Raw genomic sequence first — 14,802 nt, forward strand, 5'->3', positions numbered from 1 at the left:
CCTTCCTGCACAACTACAGGACTTCAGATTGAGATTTGGTGTGAAGGGTGTGATGGGAGGTATGCAAAACTTGCTCCTGGTTATTTGGAAGACTATATGTTAATATTTCATGCCTCCCAGCTGCCTTCAGTAAACAGAAAAACATATCCAGTTAAATGAATAGAGGAGACTTTGTCCCAGCACACACCATATTCCTATACCATAGACTGTAAGTACAGACAGATTATTAATTCATGACGTGACAAATGCTGACATGTACAGAATGTAAACATAGAGCATTGTAGTTCATGCGCAGATCATATTAGAAAATAAGATGTTATGTTTGACACAACAAATGCATCATCCACACTTCCCTCCCTCAAGGTTCAAATGTATATCAGGCTTCAAATCTGGAACCTCTATCTCTCTGATCTTTTTATTGCAGTTATGGATCAAATTATGCTGTTAAGAAATGTAAGAGATCAACCCTGTAGATCAGTAGTTCTTTACACACCCTGCCCACCCACAGCCAGTGCTCCCCTGCAAAAACCACTGCATGCAGTAATCCTAACACAGACTGATTGATTGTGGACAACCAAGGGTGTTTGATCATAACTCTGGCTCTTGCTACCCTCCTCTCTGTGGCTTTGCTGTTCTGATCTATCAGAAAACCCCACCCGTTGACAAGAGGTTCAATTAAGGTTATGTTTTATGAAGCCACTGGCTGAAGATGAGAGTGATTCCGTTTTCAGCTAGGGGTATTTTGGAAAGCTTGGCTTCAGCCCCAGTGAACAACATCAAGTGTGTAACTTGGGATTTGGGCTTTGGGAGCAAGCTGACCTACTGAATAATGAGAGTTTTATTCTCTTTAAGCCTGAAAGTTTGAAGTAGAATGGCCAACTCGTCCACAAAATGAAACCATTGTCATACCCTGATCGGTTTCACCTGTCTTTGTGCTTGTCTCCACCCCTCTCCAGGTGTCGCCCATCTTTCCCATTATCCCCTGAGCATTCATACCTGTGTTCTCTGTTTGTCTGTTGCCAGTTAGTCTTGTCTTGTCAGGTCTTACCAGCGTGCTTTCCCGTTTTCCTGTTTCTCAAGTATTTGTTTCCTAGTTCTCCCGGTTCTGACCATTTATGCCTGCCCTGACCCCGAGCCTCCCTGCCGTCCTGTACCTGCCTGTCATCCTGTACCTGCCTGACTCTGACCTGATTACGAACTTCTGCCTGTCCATGACCTGCCCTTTGCCCCATGTTATAATAAATTATTGAGAACTGTACTATCTGCCTCCTATGTCTGCATCTGGGTCATATCCTGAGTATTGATAGTACGAACTGGCCATGACTGACCCAGCAGACTCAGACTAGCTCCACAATGCTGTCTCCCAGTAAGGAACCACCATTGGAAGACACGAGGAGTTACTGCAGTGCCTTATGGAGGGACTCCATACCCTGGAAGAATGCCACGACCATGCGTTTGATACATTGCTGGAGCAATTCCACGGATTCCCTACAAGGCAGCAAGCCACACCAGTAATTCCCCGGACTCTCAGCAATCCCGCCACCAGCGGCGCTTCTTCCCAGCCTACGCCGGAGTCCCGAGAACCCGGCTTACCTCCGGAGCGCTACGCTGGAGATTCTGGAACTTGCCGGAACATTTCTCTCCCAGTGCTCCCTCTGTCACATGAATTGACACTGGAGAGGAGAAGCAGGTACAGGGAGTCAAATATTTAATAAAGAACGGACATGGAGCGAGACAGGAACAGCATCAGCACAAGGGTAACAAAGACAAAAAACAATTAATGCATCAGCAGGGAACAGAGCAGGTGAACTGACAAATATAGGGGAGGCAATAAACAGGTGATGAGTGAGTCCAGGTGAGTCCAGTATCGCTGATGCGCAGGACGAGGGAAGGCAGGTGTGCATAATGGATGGAATGAGTGAGTGATACAGGGCAGCCTGGCACCCTCAAGTGCCAGGGTGGTGAAGAGCGGGAGCAGACGTGACACCCTCATCTTCGAGCTGCAGCCTTTGTCGTTCCCCTTGGACCACTCGAGGATATCGTACCTCATAACGCTGAAGTCCGGGAGGGCACCTGCCTTGGCTACACGGTGGGGGAGCAACAGTCCGCCGTCTGCCTCAGTCTGGAGGAGTTGTGGTGGAAGAATGGAAGGTGTTCGATTCTCCATTGTATGGGTGAGAGGCTACTCGAAAACTTCTCCAGCTACATCAAGACTCCCATAGTGTGGCAGACTACGCTGTGGATTTCCGCACGTTGGTGGCTGAGAGTGCCTGGAACCCTGAAGTGTTGTTCGATATGTTCCTTTATGGATTATCGAAGGTTATCAAAGATGAGCTTGCAGCCCGGGAGCTGCCCATGGACCTTGACTCCATCATAGCCTTGACCCTCTGGATCGATGGGCGGCTACGAGAACGTAGGATAGAGAGGAAATCTGTTCCCTGTCGACCTCGCACTCCCTCGATTCCCACCTCAACTCTGAGGATTCCCGGAAAACCCCAAAGTAATTTCAGAGAGAATCCAATGTCACCCAAGTGCTTACGGGAATCACGAGGGTGGTCGACTCGCCTCCATTAGAGCACAAGCTACTGGGAAGGGCTTGATTGTCTCCGGATGAACGTTTATGCAGACTGTACACCAGAAACTGTCTACATTGTGGAACTACAGTACTCTGGTGAGCCGTACAGGGATTTCCCATTCTCCCATTACTCGCACCCCTCTCCATGCCACCCTGTTGTGGGGTGAGAAGGCCTAATCACTCCGGGTGCTCATTGACACTACCTTGGTGTCGGAGCTGGGTATCTCCACTCAACTCTTCTCCATTCACATGGATGTCAGAACACTGGATGGGTGCTCTATTGGCAGAGTCACACTCACTACAATTCCGATCAACCTACGAGTATCAGGAAATCACAGTGAGTGTATGCAGTTCCTGCTCATATAATCTACCATGTACCCGTGGATTTGGGATATTCATGGCCCCAGAAGCACAATCCCCTGATCGACTGGGCTACTGGTTCTATCGTGGGTTGGAGCCCGTTCTGCCATGCTCATTGTCTTAAGTCGGCCCAGCCTGCCCGGGACATATTTCTGTAGGCTTGAGAGAAGCCTCGACTCTCTCCGCCATTCCCGCAGAGTACCTGTACCTCTGGGAAGTCTTCAACAAGGCCCGCGCTATGTCTCTCCCTCCGCATCTACCCTAAGACTGCGCCATTGACCTTCTCTCGGGCACTTACACACCCTCGGGGGCTGCTTTACTCCCTGTCGGGTCCGGAGACCAAGACTATGGAGGAGTACATTGAGAACTTGCTCGCTGCAGGGAGTATTCGTTCATTGGCTTCTCTTGCTGGCATGGGGTTATTCTTTGTGGAGAAGAAGGACAAAACCCTGTACCTGTGTATCGACTACAGGGGCCTTAATGACATCATGGTTAAAAACCCTTACCCTCTACCACTCATCTCCTTGGCTTTCTAACCTCTTCAGGGACCGACCATCTTCTCTAAGTTGGACCTTCGGAACGCCTACCATCTGGTTTGTATACGGGAGGGAGATGAGTGGAAAACAACCCATAACATGGCTAGCGGGCACTATGAGTACTTAGTTATACCATTCGGACTGACCAAAACTCCCGCGGTGCTCCAGGCCCTGGTCAACGGTGTGCTCCGGGACATGCTGAACTGGTTCGTGTTTGTCTACCCTGACGACATCCTTGTCTTTTCCCGTTCAGCTCAAGAACACGTCCTCGACATCCGAGACCAGTTTTTCGTTAAAGCTGAGAAGTGTGAATTCCATTGCTCCACCAACTCCTTCCTAGGATATGTCATCGCTGCAGGACATATACAGATAGATCCAGACAGGGTGAGAGCAGTTGTGGATTGGCCTGAACCCACATCCAGAGTGCAGCTGCAACGTTTCCTGGGGTTTGCTCATTTCCGGGGTTACAGCATCCTGGCTTCCCCCCCTCAGCACTCACCTCTCCCAAGATTCCCTTCACGTGGTGAATAATAAATTATTGAGAACTGTACTATCCGCCTCCAGTGTCTGCCATCTGGGTCATATCCTGAGTCGTGATAACCATACCCTAAAACAAATTATTGCTAATTTCTACTCTTTTACATAACAAGTAGTATTTTACAATTAAAGTGATTTCAGAAAGTGTTATTTTACATCCTGAATTCAAAATGGATTACAAATTTAAAAAATGCCACCCATTTACACACAATACCCCATAATTACAAAGTGAGTTTTTTGTGCAGATTTATTGAAAATTAAATACAGATTTATCTAATTTACATACAGTTGAAGTCAGAAGTTCACATACACTTAGGTTGGAGTCATTAAAACTAGTTTTTCAACCACTCCACAAATGTCTTGTTAACAAACTATAGTTTCGGCAAGTCGGTTAGGACATCTACTTTGTGCATGACACAAGGAATTTTTAAAACAATTGTTTACAGACAGATTAGTGGGTCACAAGTTTACATACATTAAGTTGACTGTGCCTTTAAACAGCTTGGACAATTCCAGAAAATTATGTCATGATTTTCAAAGCTTCTGATAGGCTAATTGACATCATTTGTCAATTGTCAATTGGCGGTGTACCTGTGGATGTATTTCAAGACCTACCTTCAAACTTAGTGCCTCTTTGCTTGACATCATGGGAAAATCAAATAGAAATCAGCCATGACCTCAGAAAATAAATTGTAGACCTCTGCAAGTCTGGTTCATCCTTGGGAGCAATTTCCAAACGCCTGAAGGTACCTCGTTCATCTGTACAAACAATAGTACGCAAGTATAAACATCATGGGACCACGTAGCCGTCCTACCGCTCAGGAAGGAGACGCGTTCTGTCTCCTAGAGATGAACGTACTTTAGTGCGAAAAGTGCAAATCATCCCAGAACAACAGCTAAGGACCTTGTGAAGATGTTGGAGGAAACGGGTAAAATGAGTCCTATATCGACATAACCTGAAAGGCCACTCAGCAAGGAAGAAGCCACTGTTCCAAAACCACCATAAAAAGCCAGACTACGGTTTGCAACTGCACATGGGGACAAAGATCGTACTTTTTGGAGAAATGTCCTCTGGTCTGACGAAACAAAAATAGAACTGTTTGGCCGTAATGACCATCGTTATGTTTGGAGGAAAAAGGGGGTAGGCTTGCAAGCCAAAGAACACCATCCCATTCATGAAGGGGTGGCAGAATCATGTTGTGGGGGTGCTTGCTGCAGGAGGGACTGGTGCACTTAACAAAATAGATGGCTTCATGAGGAAGGACAATTATGTGGATATATTGAAACAACATCTCAAGACATCAGTCAGGAAGTTAAAGCTTGGACAGTGACATCAAGCATACTTCCAAAGTTGTGGCAAAATGGCTTAAGGACAACAAAGTCAAGCTATTGGAGTGGCCATCACAAAGTCCTGACCTCAATCCTATATAAATGTGTGGGCAGAACTGAAAAAGGGTGTGCGAGCAAGGAGGCCTACAAACCTGACTCAGTTACAGCAGCTCTGTCAGGAGGAATGGGCCAAAATTCACACAACGTAATGTGGGAAGCTTGTGGAAGGCTACCTGAAAAGTTTGACCCAAGTTAAACAATTTAAAGGCAATGCTACCAAATACTAATTGAGTGTATTCAAACTTCTGACCCACTGGGAATGTGATGAAAGAAATAAAAGCTGAAATAAAGAATTCTCTCTACTATTATTCTGACATGTCACATTCTTACAATAAAGTGGTGATCCAAACTGACCTTAGACAGGGACTTTTTACTCTGATTAAATGTCAGGAATTGTGAAAAACTGAGTTGAAATGTATTTGGCTAAGGTGTACGTAAACTTCTGACTTCAACTGTAAGTTTCACACCGAGTCAAAACTTTGTGAAGCACCATTGCCGACAATTACAGCTGTGCGTTTTTGGGGTAAGTTTCTAAGGGCTTTGCACACATGGAATGTAAAGTATTTGCCAATAATTTGCTAAATTCTCCAAGTTCTGTCAAGTTTATGCTGATCATTGCTAGACAGCCATTTTCAAGTCTTGCCATATATTTTCAAGTGGATTTAAGTCAAACTGTAACTAGGCCACTCAGGAACATTCAATGTCATCTTGGTAAGCAACTCCAGTGTAGATTTGGTCTTGTGTTTTTTGTTCCTATCCTGCTGAAAGGTGAATTTGTCTCTCAGTGTCTGTTGGAAGGCAGACTGAACCAGGTTTCCTCTAGGATTTTGCCTGTTCTTATAGCTGTATTACATTTATTTTTATTCTAAAAAACTCCCTAGTCCTTGCCGATGTGAAACATACCTATAGCATGATGCAGCAACAAACAATGCTTGAAAATGTGGTACTCAGTGATGTGTTGTGTTGGATTTGCCGCAAAAATAACGCTTTGTATTCTGGACAAAAAGAGAATTTCTTTGCCACATTTTTTGCAGTTTTTTGAGTGGCGCAGCGGTCTGAGGCACTGCATCTTAGTGCTAGAGGCATCACTACAGACCGTGGTTCGATTCCAGGCTGTATCACAACCGCCCGTGATTGAGAGTCCCATAGGGCGACGGAACAATTGGCTCAGTGTCGTCCAGTTTAGGGTTTGGACGGGTTAGGCCGTCATTGTAATTATGAATTTGTTCTTAACTGACTTGCCTAGTTAAATAAAGTAAAAAAAATACAAAAAAATGAAAAAGTGCCTTGTAAACAGGATGCATGTTTTGGAATATGTTTCATTCTTTATAGGCTTCCTTCTTTTCACTTTGTCATTCAGGTTTGTATTGTGGAGTAACTACAATATTGTTGATCCATCTTCAGTTTTCTCATATCACAATCATTCCACTCTGTAAATGTTTTAAAATCACAATTGGCCTCATGTTTCCTTCCTTTCCGGCAACTGAGTTTGGAAGGACTACTCTGTATTTGTAGTGACTGGGTGTATTCATTTGTTTTGGGGCTCCCGAGTGATGCAGCGGTTCTAAGGCATCTCAGTGCAAGAGGCGTCACTAGAGACACCCTGGTTCGTATCCAGGCTGTATCACAACCGACCATGATTGGAAGTCCCACGGGGTGGCGCACAATTGGCCCAGCATCGTCCGGGTTTGGTCAGTATAAGCTGTCTGTGTAAATAGAATTTGTTCTTAACTGACTTGCCTAGTTACATAAAGGTAAACAAATATATATATAAACATTTGATACATCATCCAAAGTGTCATTTATAACTTCACCTGAAAGGGTGAAGAGATATTCAGTGTCTGCTTTTAATTTTTTTATATATTTTTTACACATCTACCAATAGGTGCACTTCTTTGCGAGGCATTGAAAAACCTCCCTGGTCCTTGTGGTTGAATTTGTATTTTTATTTATTTCACCTTTATTTAACCAGGTAGGCAAGTTGGGAACAAGTTCTCAGTTACAATTGCGACCTGGCCAAGATAAAGCAAAGCAGTTCGACAGATACAACGACACAGAGTTACATATGGAGTAAAACAAACATATAGTCAATAATACAGTATAAACAAGTCTATATACAATGTGAGAAAATGAGGTGAGAAGGGAGGTAAAGGCAAAAAAGGCCATGGTGGAAAAGTAAATACAATATAGCAAGTAAAACACTGGAATGGTAGTTGTGCAATGGAAGAATGTGCAAAGTAGAAATAAAAATAATGGGGTGCAAAGGAGCAAAAATAAATAAATAAATGAAATACAGTTGGGAAAGAGGTAGTTGATTGGGCTAAATTATAGGTGGGCTATGTACAGGTGCAGTAATCTGTGAGCTGCTCTGACAGTTGGTGCTTAAAGCTAGTGAGGGAGATAAGTGTTTCCAGTTTCAGAGATGTTTGTAGTTCGTTCCAGTCATTGGCAGCAGAGAACTGGGAGGAGAGGTGGCTAAAGAAAGAATTGGTTTTGGGGGTGACTGGAGAGATATACCTGCTGGAGCGTGTGCTACAGGTGGGAGATGCTATGGTGACCAGCGAGCTGAGATAAGGGGGGACTTTACCTAGCAGGGTCTTGTAGATGACATGGAGCCAGTGGGTTTGGCGACGAGTATGAAGCGAGGGCCAGCCAACGAGAGCGTACAGGTCGCAATGGTGGGTAGTATATGGGGCTTTGGTGACAAAACGGATTGCACTGTGATAGACTGCATCCAATTTGTTGAGTAGGGTATTGGAGGCTATTTTGTAAATGACATCGCCAAAGTCGAGGATTGGTAGGATGGTCAGTTTTACAAGGGTATGTTTGGCAGCAATGCTCTACTTTCTGGCTATCCGGATAAAGCACTAAATAAACTTCAGTTAGTGCTAAATACGGCTGCTAGAATCCTGACTAGAACCAAAAAAAAAAAAAAATATGATCATATTACTCCAGTGCTAGCCTCTCTACACTGGCTTCCTGTCAAAGCAAGGGCTGATTTCAAGGTTTTACTGCTAACCTACAAAGCATTACATGGGCTTGCTCCTACCTATCTCTCTGATTTGGTCCTGCCGTACATACCTACACGTACGCTACGGTCACAAGACGCAGGCCTCCTAATTGTCCCTAGAATTTCTAAGCAAACAGCTGGAGGCAGGGCTTTCTCCTATAGAGCTCCATTTTTATGGAACGGTCTGCCTACCCATGTCAGAGACGCAAACTCGGTCTCAACCTTTAAGTCTTTACTGAAGACTCATCTCTTCAGTGGGTCATATGATTGAGTGTAGTCTGGCCCAGGAGTGGGAAGGTGAACGGAAAGGCTCTGGAGCAACGAACCGCCCTTGCTGTCTCTGCCTGGCCGGTTCCCCTCTTTCCACTGGGATTCTCTGCCTCTAACCCTATTACAGGGGCTGAGTCACTGGCTTACTGGGGCTCTCTCATGCCGTCCCTGCAGGGGGTGCGTCAACTGAGTGGGTTGATTCACTGTTGTGGTCCTCCTGTCTGGGTTGGCGTCCCCCCCCCCCTTGGGTTGTGCCGTGGCGGAGATCTTTGTGGGCTATACTCAGCCTTGTCTCAGGATGTTGGTGATTGAAGATATCCCTCTAGTGGTGTGGGGGCTGTGCTTTGGCAAAGTGGGTGGGGTTATATCCTTCCTGTTTGGCCCTGTCCGGGGGTGTCCTCGGATGGGGCCACAGTGTCTCCTGACCCCTCCTGTCTCAGCCTCCAGTATTTATGCTGCAGTAGTTTGTGTCGGGGGGCTAGGGTCAGTTTGTTATATCTGGAGTACCACTCCTGTCCTATTCGGTGTCTTGTGTGAATCTAAGTGTGCGTTCTCTAATTCTCTCCTTCTTTCTTTCTCTCTCTCGGAGGACCTGAGCCCTAGGACTATGCCCCAGGACTACCTGACATGATGACTCCTTGCTGTCCCCAGTCCACCTGGCCATGCTGCTGCTCCAGTTTTAACTGACCTGAGCCCTAGGACCATGCCCCAGGACTACCTGACATGATGACTCCTTGCTGTCCCCAGTCCACCTGGCCATGCTGCTGCTCCAGTTTCAACTGTTCTGCCTTACTATTATTTGACCATGCTGGTCACTTATGAACATTTGAACATCTTGGCCATGTTCTGTTATAATCTCCACCCGGCACAGCCAGAAGAGGACTGGCCACCCCACATATGCTCTCTCTAATTCTCTCTTTCTTTCTCTCTCTCGGAGGACCTGAGCCCAAGGACCGTGCCCCAGGACGACCTGACATGATGAGTCCTTGCTGTCCCCAGTCCACCTGACTGTGCTGCTGCTCCAGTTTCAACTGTTCTGCCTTATTATTATTCGACCATGCTGGTCATTTATGAACATTTGAACATCTTGGCCATGTTCTGTTATAATATCCACCCGGCATAGCCAGAAGAGGACTGGCCACCCCACATAGCCTGGTTCCTCTCTAGGTTTCTTCCTAGGTTTTGGCCTTTCTAGGGAGTTTTTCCTAGCCACCGTGCTTCTACACCTGCATTGCTTGCTGTTTGGGGTTTTAGGCTGGGTTTCTGTACAGCACTTTGAGATATCAGCTGATGTACGAAGGGCTATATAAATACATTTGATTTGATTTGATTTGATGAGTGAAGGATGCTTTGTTGCGAAATAGGAAGCCAATTCTAGATTTAACTTTGGATTGGAGATGTTTGATATGGGTCTGGAAGGAGAGTTTACAGTCTAACCAGACACCTAAGTATTTGTAGTTGTCCACGTATTCTAAGTCAGAGCCGTCCAGAGTAGTGATGTTGGACAGGCGGGTAGGTGCAGGTAGCGATCAGTTGAAGAGCATTCATTTAGTTTTACTTGTATTTAAGAGCAATTGGAGGCCACGGAAGGAGAGTTGTATGGCATTGAAGCTTGCCTGGAGGGTTGTTAACACAGTGTCCAAAGAAGGGCCGGAAGTATACAGAATGGTGTCGTCTGCGTAGAGGTGGATCAGAGACTCACCAGCAGCAAGAGCAACCTCATTGATGTATACAGAGAAGAGAGTCGGTCCAAGAATTGAACCCTGTGGCACCCCCATAGAGACTGCCAGAGGTCCGGACAGCAGACCCTCCGATTTGACACACTGAACTCTATCTGAACTCTATCTGTGCTTGAAATGCTTGAAATTCAGTGCTCGTTTGTGGGACCTGACAGATACTTGAATGTGTGGGGTACAGAGATGGGGTAGTCATTCAGAAATCATGATAACCACCATTATCGAACAAGGAATGAGTCCATGCAACTTATTATGAGATTTGATAACCACATTTTTATTCATTAACTTATTTAGGCTTGCCATAGCAAAGAGCTTGGATACTCATTGACTCAAGATATTTCAACTTGTATTTGTTACTATTTTCAAACATTTTCTACAAACAAAATTCCACTTTGACATTATGGGGAATTGTGTGTAGATCAGTGACACAAAATCTCAATCTAATCAATTTTACATTAAGGATGTGTAGGAAAAGTAAAGGGGCTTGAATACTTTCTCTTACTGTTTGTCACTTATGTTAAAATTGCATTTGAATCCATAGCAACTGATTAGACCCACCATGTCATTACAAATGTATAAAGCTTAACTGGAGAAGTAGCAACACTGCCAAAATTAACTAGCTGTGGTGCCACCAATATTAATTTAATGTGGTGTAACAGTATAGCTCAGTATAGCTGTGTCTGCCTGAAATATATCCATTCTATGAAAATGGCATTGAAATAACAGTTGTTTAAGATGTCTTTGTTTTTCAAATCAACTCAGACGGAGCAACACAGACCCACCCAAACAGGAGAGATGTATGTTCTCTCGACAAAGCTCACTTTTGCACACATTGTCAAGGATTTGCTATACAGTAACTGTAGTTTTCACACCATGTAAAGCAGGTCTATTGCATTCTCCAAGAGGTAATCCCCCATGATGGATTACTGCTGCTTGAAAATCCCTCTCAATGTTCACTTAATAAATTCAGGAAGACAATAGGTGATTTATCACTCAGGAAATCCTGATATTGCCCCTACCAGCTCCAAAGAAAACAAGCACACACTTGCTTATTAAAACTGTGCCCAAGGGGCTGACTGGAGTTTACTTTCAGCATTTCCCTCATTTCAGCAGTCTATAAGTCTGAGAGCAACACAGAGAGAATTTTGATTAATTTTTCCTTTCCTCTCCACTTTGTATACAAGGTCTCAAGTCATTGTCTGAAAGGAGAGGGGATAGGAAAGGAGAGATCATGCAGATGGAGATTGAGAAGAGGAATGGAGAATGCAAAGCAGAGAGAGGTTGGGGGGCAGAAAGAGAGAGAACAGAAGGTACACAATATGACCAAAAGTGTGTGGACACCTGCTCATCTAACATTAAGTCCCCCCTTTGCTACTATAACAGCCTCCACTCTTCTGGGAATGCTTTCCACTAGATGTTGAAACATTGCTGAGGGGACTTGCTTCCATTCAACAACAATAGCATTAGTGAAGTTGGGCACTGATGTTAAGCGATTAGGCCTGGCTCGCAGTCGGTGTTCCAATTCATCCAAAATGTGTTCAATGGGGTTGAGGTCAGGACTCTGTCATGACTTGTATTTAACATTCATCTGAAGACTGTTATTTATCTAATTAGCTACATTAATCATGTAACAATTAGCTCATTAGGATCTGGGGCACCATGAGAGCGGTTCTTTTAAAGAGTTACCATCTCCCGAATAAAACTCTAAAACCTATCACATCTATAAGCAGTCAACTTATCAATCATAACATCGTATCATATCATCATTTTGAACAGTCGTAACCTTGCATCTGCAAAAACCTGAGCCTTACTTATGAATCAGTACTTCACATATTGGTTTAATTATTTATTTACTAGCTAATTAAATGGGAACACAGGATAAACATGCACACTCTGCACCAGTTATTGACTGGAGACTTAATATGTTAAAAACAGTCCCTAGCGAAATGACAACAACATGGCTGCTTGTTACAAAAGCGATGGAGAGGGGGGAGAAAGGGACGGACATACTTACCATTGGTACATTCAGAAACTACTCTTACTTACAGTAACCATATACTTTGCACACGAACCGCTGCCCGTTTTGAGTAAGAAATCATTAATGTATTTTTGTGAAATGCCTGGGTTCACCGGGGATCTCTCTCGGTGGACAGGGCAACCTAGGAAAGGAAGTTGGGCCTTTTCGCGGCACGCTTGTAAGGCTCTGATTGTCCGAAATGGTTCCGACACGTCTTCTACTGTTGTCCTTCTCTTTAGTTGAATCCCCTTTTACTTTAATTTACAACAGGCCGTGAGTTGTTAATCCACTGGTTCTTTCCTCAACTCCTCTGTGGTGAGAGGGGGTTTGATTGAAGTTATTTGCAAACCTGATCTGAACTATTTGGATTCTCGTGGACAGTCATGACAGCTCTGTGCAGGCCAGTCAAGTTCTTTCACACTGATCTCAACAAACCATTTCTGTATGGACCTGGCTTTGTGCATGGGGGCATTGTCATGCTGAAACAGGAAAGGGCCTTCCCCAAACTGTTGCCACAAAGTTGGAAGCACAGAATCGTCTAGAATGTCATTGTATGCTGTAGCGTTAAGATTTCCCTTCACTGGAACTAAGAGGCCTAGCCCAACCCATGAAAAACAGCCCCAGACCATAATTTATCCCCCACCAAACTTTACACTTGGCACTATGCATTGGGGCAGGTTGTGTTCTCCTGGCATCCGCCAAACTCATATTAATCCGTCGGACTGCCAGATGGTGAAGCGTGATTCATCACTCCAGAAATTGCATTTCCACTGCTCCAGAGTCCAATGGCAGTGAGCTTTACCCCACTCTAGCTGACGCTTGGCATTGCGCATGGTGATCTTAAGCTTGTGTGCGGCTGCTCACCCATTTCATGAAGATCCTGACGAACTTTGCTTCCTGAGGCAGTTTGGAACTCTGTAGTGAGTGTTGCAACCAAGGACAGACGATTTTTATGCACTATGCGCTTCAGCACTCGGCGGTCCCTTTCTGTGAGCTTGTGTGGGCTAACACTTCATATCTGAGCTGTTGTTGCTCCTAGACTTTCCACAATAACAACACTTACACTTCCTATGACAGTGCCATGTTGAAAGTCACTGAGCTCTTCAGTAAGGCCATTCTACTGCCAAAGTTTGTCTATGGAGATTGTATGGCTGTGTGCTCGATTTTATACACTTGTCAGTAACTGGTGTGGCTGAAATAGCCGAATCCACTCATTTGAATGGGGTGTCCACATAGTTTTGTATATATTGTGTACGTGTCAAGAGGACAGATGGCTAAGTAATAAAAGAGGAGGAGAATGAGATGCTCAGTGTGTGGACTGACCTTGAAAAGACAGGAAAAGCATTGCTGATACAAGTGGCAGAGCCTTGGAGTATTAAGATAAAATGATTCATATTGTGTGCTCAATAGGGATGTATTTGAGATGATTACTGGGCCATTGTACAGTACTGCGCACAATGATACATAACACACAAACACTATTCAGTCTTTGTCCTCTCTCCCATATTAGAATGTATCCTGATCCGACACTAAAACACAGGGTTGGATGGGCTGGTAAACAGTCTGGATGCTATGCTTTCACATGTCCCAGTCACCCGTGGTGAATTGATCCAATGAACAAGTCAAGAGATTTTTGTTTTTGTTCTGTCAGTAATTGTGTTGAATATAAATGTGATAGAAAGGGTACTGGTCGAGTGATTGTTTGACCTTTAACGAATTGTTTCAAATCAATCATACTCTCAAAATCTCCAATAATGGTACTAAAGATTTCCAGTCTACAAGAGGCAATCTACACAATTATCTTGTCTGTTTGTACCTGCAAAGGGCAATGTGCATCATAAATTCTTGTTTTGTCAGCCACAGAAAACATACTGTAGTTGGTTATTGAGAGTTTTGACCCTGCCCATATCTTTCCCCCAACAAAACACTGACTGCCCTTACATTGAATTGAAGCAGAAGAGTTGTTTGTTACGTTCTCCTTCCCTCTGGTCTGCATGTAGGGTGCCACTCTATTCAAATCAATATTCTCTAACCCTATGGCCTCACTTCCTCCCTAGGGACTTCTTTCTCTGTTCGATCCAGACACACAAAAAACAGGGTTATGTAGGGGCTGGAAGTCCCGTTCATCCCATTTTCTGCTCACCCGCCCCCTGTTTCTGCATGTTATGATATTGTCTCTTTTCAAAAGGTCATAAGACCATTGTATGGCAGGGTGCACTTGAAACATGACATTTCAACATGAGATTGGTTCCCTGGAGGATCCAGTGACTGGATGAGCAGTTTGACTTTTCTTGTTTTTCCCATCTTACATTCTCTCCATATATCTATCTTTAATGGAAGTTGAAATATAAAAAACAACATGACAGTAAAAG

Source organism: Oncorhynchus keta, chromosome 17 (genome assembly GCF_023373465.1).
Source record: "Oncorhynchus keta strain PuntledgeMale-10-30-2019 chromosome 17, Oket_V2, whole genome shotgun sequence".
Classification (NCBI taxonomy): Eukaryota; Metazoa; Chordata; class Actinopteri; order Salmoniformes; family Salmonidae; genus Oncorhynchus; species Oncorhynchus keta.